The sequence below is a fragment of the Argentina silus genome (assembly GCF_951799395.1).
Source record: "Argentina silus genome assembly, chromosome: 3".
In the NCBI taxonomy this organism is placed as follows: Eukaryota; Metazoa; Chordata; class Actinopteri; order Argentiniformes; family Argentinidae; genus Argentina; species Argentina silus.
In genome coordinates, this window is record NC_139657.1 from 3290889 (window position 1) to 3298795 (window position 7907).

At 44.7% G+C, this 7907-nt stretch overlaps 1 long non-coding RNA gene across 1 annotated transcript in view; it reads right to left on the reverse strand.

The window, feature by feature from the left end:
* Positions 1 to 330: 330 nt before the first annotated feature.
* Positions 331 to 7907, reverse strand: part of LOC310802032 — a 20863-nt gene continuing 13286 nt past the window's right edge. Inside the window, exons 2-3 of the long non-coding RNA XR_014554139.1 lie at positions 1234 to 1255; positions 331 to 449 (exon numbers count right to left, since the gene is read on the reverse strand). This is a non-coding gene — a long non-coding RNA (uncharacterized lncRNA). The remainder of the gene's footprint in view (positions 450 to 1233; positions 1256 to 7907) is intronic.

Genomic DNA, 7907 nt, shown 5'->3' on the forward strand with positions numbered 1-7907 from the left:
AAAAAAGATATTTAATATACGACAGAAATATCACCTCTGAGTTATATAATTGTCCAGCTACAAGAATCGTTGGCAACCCTGACCTCTCTGACCTGTCGTTCTTTCTCTGTTTTCCATTCCTTCCGTTACTACTCGTTGCCTTTGTGGGGCAGAATCGCTCCGGTAGAACTGAGGCCTCATGAAAGGCGTCTACAGTAAGTTTCCTTGGTCACCGGTTAGGCCTGGAGAATGCATGACTTCAAGAGGAAAATACTGTCGGTACTCACTTGTTGTGTACTCAACGGTGCAGTTGAACTCTGAACACGTGATATTGACTTGATGGGTCATTCCGGGAGACAGTCCAGTCACTGATGGCGAGGCGTGGGTTTCATTGGCCGTGTCGAGAGTGCAGTTTTTAACCCCGAGAAAGGTTATCTTCGTTGTCGTTGTTTCGACTTTCAAAGAAGAACCTTCGAGACGAAACGTTGGTCATGAGGCATGAGTCTCTCACTAACCCTAACCCTAACCCTAACCCTAACCCTAACCCTAGCCCTAGCCCTAACCCTAACCCTAGCCATAACTCTGACCCTAGACCTAGCCCTGACCCTAAAACCCAGCAATAACCTTAGCCCTTGCTGTAACCCTAAACCCTAACCCTAGCCATAACTCTGACCCTAGACCTAGCCCTGACCCTAAAACCCAGCAATAACCTTAGCCCTTGCTGTAACCCTAACCCTAACCCTAGCCATAACTCTGACCCTAGACCTAGCCCTGACCCTAAAACCCAGCAATAACCTTAGCCCTTGCTGTAACCCTAAACCCTAACCCTAGCCCTAACTCTGACCCTAGACCTAGCCCTGACCCTAAAACCCAGCAATAACCTTAGCCCTTGCTGTAACCCTAAACCCTAACCCTAGCCCTAACTCTGACCCTAGACCTAGCCCTGACCCTAAAACCCAGCAATAACCTTAGCCCTTGCTGTAACCCTAAACCCTAACCCTAGCCCTAACTCTGACCCTAGATCTAGCCCTGACCCTAAACTCTAAACCCAGGTTACTACTGTATGTACAAGCTGACTTCTTAGTAAGTAGGCTACTGTTCACTGCATGACGAGGAAACAGCTGGAATCTTATAAATGATATAGAAAACTACAAAAAATATACAGAAATAGTTTCTTCCTGACCACTATTATTATAGCAGTATTAGGATGCTTTCTCATTCTTAAATATGCCAAAAGGGTAATAAAGTACTTACAGTCAGTCTGTGCTTGGGAGGCCTGTGTGGAGAAGAAAGAAAAGAGGGAACAGTTAGTAGTCACACCACTAGAGGGCAGCACAGACTCAGTAGCCTACAATCCTCAAACCATTGAGTTCCACAACTCTAACATCAGCAAGTTCAAGATTAGGGGAGGCTGGTGGAAGTAGAACATCGGAGGATGGGCTCATTGTAATGCATGGAATGGAGTGAGGTTGTTTGATACCATTCCTCATTCCATTCCATGGATTACAGTGAACCCATCCTCCGATTTCTACCTCCACCAGCCTCCGCTGCTCCCTACTGTACCATGTGGGCAATTGTACATTTGGGTTGTGCCGTATTACACATGAAACATGTCAACACAGCCTTCACATCGATCTTCAAAAACAACTAATAGCCTGTCAATCAAAATCAAATCAGACAAAATCTGTGTGTATTATTTTGATACTGCATGTCCTCCCTTGGAGGTGTGTGGCAGGTGTGTGGCAGGTGTGTGGCAGGTGTGTAGCAGGTGTGTGGCAGGTGTGTGTGCTAGTGAACACCAATAAAAGCAGCACGTCTTGTCAGGGTCCAGACCCACATGAAACCTCATCTCACCAATTGCATAAAAAATGTAGAATTAGACCTCAAACATAACACTCCTATAGGCACCAGAATGATCAAATAATACATTTTATGTGTAAAGCACTTTTCATTTGGACAATCTCAAAGTCGAGGGCATACTGCAGACGAGGGCATTAAAAACAAAAACACAAACAAGATACTATAAACAACAATTATCCCACTACTACAGGTGTACAGGTGTGCAGTGGTCCTCTGTGGCTCAGTTGGTAGAGCATGGCACTAACAACGCTTAGATTGTGGGTTTGATTCCTGCTGGGACCATATATACTGAAATGTATGCACTCACTGTAATGTAAGTCGCTTTGGATAAAAGCGTCAGCTAAATGGCATATATACAGTACATTATGTCACACAGATCCAGCCTGGCCAGTCGTGTCACATAGTCTCTCTGTCCTGGAGATGCCCTGGGAGGGCGGACAGCCATGAAAAACTGGTCCTACGGTATGTTCCCTCTGGACAGACAGGTCAAGTCCCCTGAGGTCCCCCCCCCCTCTCTCTCTCTCTCCTTTGCTCACACTCTCTCTCGCTCTGTCAAGAGAGTGACTTTCACACCTTCCTCTTCCTCTGTCCAGGATCTACGCACCCTCTGTCTCGACACCCTTGAGAGGCTGAGGAAGCCAAGCAAAGTCACTTCCCCTTTTACATTAGCATTCTCCTCTCTCTCTCTCTCTCTCTCTCTCTCTCTCTCTCTCTCTATTCTCTCTCTCTCTCTATTCTCTCTCTCTCTCTCTCTATTCTCTCTCTCTCTCTCTCTATTCTCTCTCTCTCTCTCCTTTGCTCTCACCCTCTCTCGCTCTTTCTCTCTCTCTCTCTCTCTCTCTCTCTCAATCAAATGGACATTTGTAGTGCAGTCCGGGTAAAAACAACAACAACAACAACAACAACAAATATGCACACAAGAAAAAAGCCAGGGGATACAGTCTATCACATTAGGTCACAGCCATCATGACAGGGCAGGTAATGCTGCATGTGGTAGAGTGCGGTTGTCACAAGTTTGAATAATTAAAATGAATAATAATACATATACGCTTCACTACTGCACATATTTACCGTGGTATAAAATAGTTCTTAGTTCTATATCACTCCAACTTTGGAAGTCTGAAACGACGACCTGAGGTTGAAATCAATAAATAGAGGATGTTCAGGACAGTCAGGAGAGTGTTGGCCTTCTTCCCCATCTGTCTCTTGAACACCTCAGGTGTACCTCAGGTATTCAAGGTCTTTGGTGCTGCACACCAATGATCTTGCTAGCCGCCTTAACAACCCTAGCCAACCTGTTATTATTGCACTTATTGTTCTTTACCTCGCCATACCGGGCTACCATAGAAAAAATCATCACATATTTTAATCTGGCAGGATTTATGGTTCACCCCCACTACCCCCCCTGTACTAACCCTAACCCCATACCCTAGAGACCTCTTCACCCCCACTACCCCCCTGTACAAGTTCTCTCCTGTTAATAATAATTTTAAAAAAAGAAATAAAAAAAAAAGGCTTCTGGCATTACGACTGCCAATGGCCCCTGGTGGAAGCATTGATTACTTTGTCTTATGATGACTGATGGATAGATGATTCACTTACTTAAACAAATGTATTTGTTTAATTATTAGCATTATATTAGTATATTAGTAGTATATTAGTCGCTTTGGAAAAAGGAGTCTGCTAAATGCCATAAATGTAAATGTAAATGTAAATGTTATATCGATAACGTACGGTACACTACCAAGGTGGTACACACAACGCAGTAAACTAAAGGCCATAAATGTAAATGTAAATGTAAATGTAATGTAAATGTAAAATGGTTGACTATGAAAGTTGCCCTCTTTTGTCTGACGTTCACCCAGCAGCCAGATGACGTTCAGTAGTGTTTAAAAGAAAAAGGAAGTGGAATTGGACAGACTGAACACAGTTCCTAATCCTCCTGTGCAAGCATCATGCTAAAGGGTGAGTTCACTCAAAATCAGTTTTGTTCCAAACATGGTCCTTTTCTAATGGTCACAGCCTGAGGGTTAGGGTTAGGGTGGCTATTGAGCCTGAGGGGGGCTATTGAGCCTGAGGGGGGCTATTGAGCCTGAGGGGGGCTATTGAGCTGAAATGTTGACGGTGAATAAATGGCACAGCAATGAGAAAAGAGTGTGCGACTTTCTTTTGAACTTTTTTCATTTTCATTTTAATTCAGTTTTTGAGTTACTGTGAGTTTCTGTAAGTCAGCACCTCGACTTCGGTGAGTGCTCTTTATCGTCATTGTCCTAGGGCTGATCATGAACCAACACAGCCCCACAACTGGTACCAACACTGAACCAACACAGCCCCACAACTGGTACTAACACTGAACCAACACAGCCCCACAACTGGTACTAACACTGAACCAACACAGCCCCACAACTGGTACCAACACTGAACCAACACAGCCCCACAACTGGTACTAACACTGAACCAACACAGCCCCACAACTGGTACCAACACTGAACCAACACGGCCCCACAACTGGTACTAACACTGAACCAACACAGCCCCACAACTGGTACCAACACTGAACCAACACGGCCCCACAACACTCTGATCCCTAGGCACTAGGCACTTGGAACTCTGGGCTGTGTTTAAATGCAATAAACAATAAATAATAATAATAATAAATTCAATAAATGGTATAAACACACGTGTTTGATACCATTCCTCATTCCGTTCTATGCATTACAAAGAGCCCGTCCTCCGATTTCTACCTCCACCAGCCTCCACTGGTGTATGCGGTGGGCTAGTGTGGACATTTAAACACAGCCCAGAGTTCCAAGGGCCTAGTGCCCAGGGTTCAGAGTGTTGTGGGGCTGTGTTGGTACCTAGTGCCCAGGGATCAGAGTGTTGTGGGGCTGTGTTGGTACCTAGTGCCCAGGGTTCAGAGTGTTGTGGGGCTGTGTTGGTTCAGTGTTGGTACCTAGTGCCCAGGGATCAGAGTGTTGTGGGGCTGTGTTGGTTCAGTGTTGGTACCTAGTGCCCAGGGATCAGAGTGTTGTGGGGCTGTGTTGGTTCAGTGTTGGTACCAGTTGAAGGGTTGTGTTGGTTCAGTGTTGGTACCTAGTGCCCAGGGATCAGAGTGTTGTGGGGCTGTGTTGGTACCTAGTGCCCAGGGATCAGAGTGTTGTGGGGCTGTGTTGGTACCTAGTGCCCAGGGATCAGAGTGTTGTGGGGCTGTGTTGGTTCAGTGTTGGTAACTAGTGCCCAGGGATCAGAGTGTTGTGGGGCTGTGTTGGTTCAGTGTTGGTACCAGTTGAAGGGCTGTGTTGGTTCAGTGTTGGTACCTAGTGCCCAGGGATCAGAGTGTGTTCTCAGATAGCATCAGTGAGAGAGTACAGTTGTTCCCCTCCATTGCCACACAGGGAAATGGAACAGAAACATAGTTCCCTCTATTGTCTGATTAGCTATTACAGAACACACACACACACACACACTCACACACACACACACACACCTCAGTGCATTAACACACACACACACACACACACACACACACACACACACACACACACACACACACTCACACACACCTTAGTGCATTACAGTTTGCATTACAAACACACATGATACACACACGCATACAAACACACACATAAACACACACACACACACACACACACACACACAAATACAAGCACACACGATACACCCACACATACACACAAAATCCCTTAACACACGCCTTTTTCTGTTTTTCTCTGATGTTAACTGGGATATTTCCTTGTCCTGCTGATACGCAAATTCCCCTCCACCTTAATGATTAGTCAAAACCAAACATTCCACCACCACACACCACAGGCCTTGGCTGACGTACTACAGTCCACTTTGTTTACCAGAAGGCTAAACATTAAACCCTCATCATCACTAACTCTACAGAAAGGTAAACACTGGCCATGGGCTGGCTACAGTGATATACTTCATTACGTTACCTTTCACCTGGGGACACTTCACAACAAAACAACCATTATGCTTTCTATTGAAATGTTAACCAACTGGATCGGACCTCTGTGGCTCAGTTGGTAGAGCATGCCGTTAACGACGGCTAGGTTTGATTCCCGCTGGGACCATATATACTGAAAAATGTATGCATAAAAAGCATCAAAAATAAAAAGCAAGCATTGGATAAAAGCATCAGATAAATGACATATATACATAGAGTACCAGACAAAAGTTTGGACACACCTTGCCAAGAGTGTGCAAAGCTGTCATCAAAGCAAAAGGTGGCTACTTTGAAGAATCTAAAACATATTCTGGTTTGTTTAACACTTTTTTGTTTACTACATAATTCCATATGTGTTCCTTCATAGTTTTCATGTCTTCAATATTAATCTACAATGTAGAAAATAATAAAAAAAAATAAAGAAAAACCATTGAATGAGAAGGTGTGTCCAAACTTTTGACTGGTACTGTATACATATAGACTGTTGCTTTGCTGTACTGTTGGTCCTGTACCCGTTAATGCTGTCACTTTGAGATTGGGTTGTGTCTGTGTCTTGAGGTCAGAACCTAGAGCCTAAACAGATCAGGATTCAGGTGAAGACCCAGACCTTGAGACTGATCCAGATCAAGAACTAAACCACCACCTGGTTACAGACAGAACTGTAGACCTGCAACCCAGACTTCCAGACCTCCCAGACCCTCCAGACCCAGGTGCCCAGCCATAGTGGTATTCCTTGGGGCAGGAAGTGGTCCATTCTGGGCCTACTGTCCCCACTTCCCCCCCTGCCCATCCCTGGAGACCCCTCTCCCCCTACTCACCCTTTCAAACACCATTCATAACACCAGCCCTGCCCTTCCTCCCCCCCCCCTTCCTCCCCCCTCTGGGATCCTATTCTTTCTGAAGACCAGAGGCACAGAATAGGGGTGAGGGGTGTGGGGTTCAGCTCAGATGGTCTTTGATGCTGCAAAGGTCTGTTCTGACAGTGCTTGCATTGTGAGACGCAGAAGACAGAGACCTTAAAGGTCACCCATGACAAAATGGCAACGACAGCTACAGTTTCTGTTTTAATAAAATGTCGGACGATTATGGACAGACTTTATAATCTGGCTATGAGCAACATGCAGGCCAGAGGCTGCACGTTATCCCAACCAATATGTGTGTCCATTAGCGAAATCAGGAACTTCTTGTCTGTAGTTCTGTTCTCTGTTTGTTGTTGTACTGAGACAATAACACTGTCAAAGTATTGCGTGCTTGTTTTTAACCAGCCTTTTCACAGCTGACTGAAGGGTGTTTGCTGACTGCTGTGGTGGGGAGGAGGCATAGTTACAACTTCTCATGTCAGCCTGTGAAACTGTATCACTAGCATCAGGAAATATGGTTCCCATTCAGTCGGAGACAAGATGGCCGCCCCCCATTACAGTAACCTAGAAGCGGCAGTTTAACACCCATGACCAGACTACAGGCACGGTAAGTTCCCACTGCTCGTAAATTAAGCAAGTGCCTAAACCACTGAGGTATCACATGACGAGGCAGAATTTGCTTTTCATAGATTGAAATAAAAACAATTCTTGACGATCCTGTGTGTGAAATAGCTTACAATCAGAGCAAATGTTGCCACAGACACAACAAAACATGTTGCGCTATTGATAAGAAAACCCCTTTGCAGATTCCATAGACATGGCTACGACTATGCAATGTACAGTACCAGTCAAAAGTTTGGACTCACCTTCTCATTCAATGGTTTTTCTTTATTTTTTATTATTTTCTACATTGTAGATTAATATTGAAGACATCAAAACTATGAAGGAACACATATGGAATTATGTAGTAAACAAAAACTGTGGCTCAGTTGGTAGAGCATGGTGCTAACAAAGCTTAGGTTGCGGGTTTGATTCCCACTGGGACCATATATACTGAAATGTATGCACTCACTGCAATGTAAGTTGGTTTGGATAAAAGCGTCAGCTAGATGGCATGTATATTAAACAAACCAGAATATGTTTTATATTTTTAGATTCTTCAAAGTAGCCACCTTTTGCTTTGATGACAGCTTTGCACACTCTTGGCAAGGTGTGTCCAAACCTTTGACTGTACT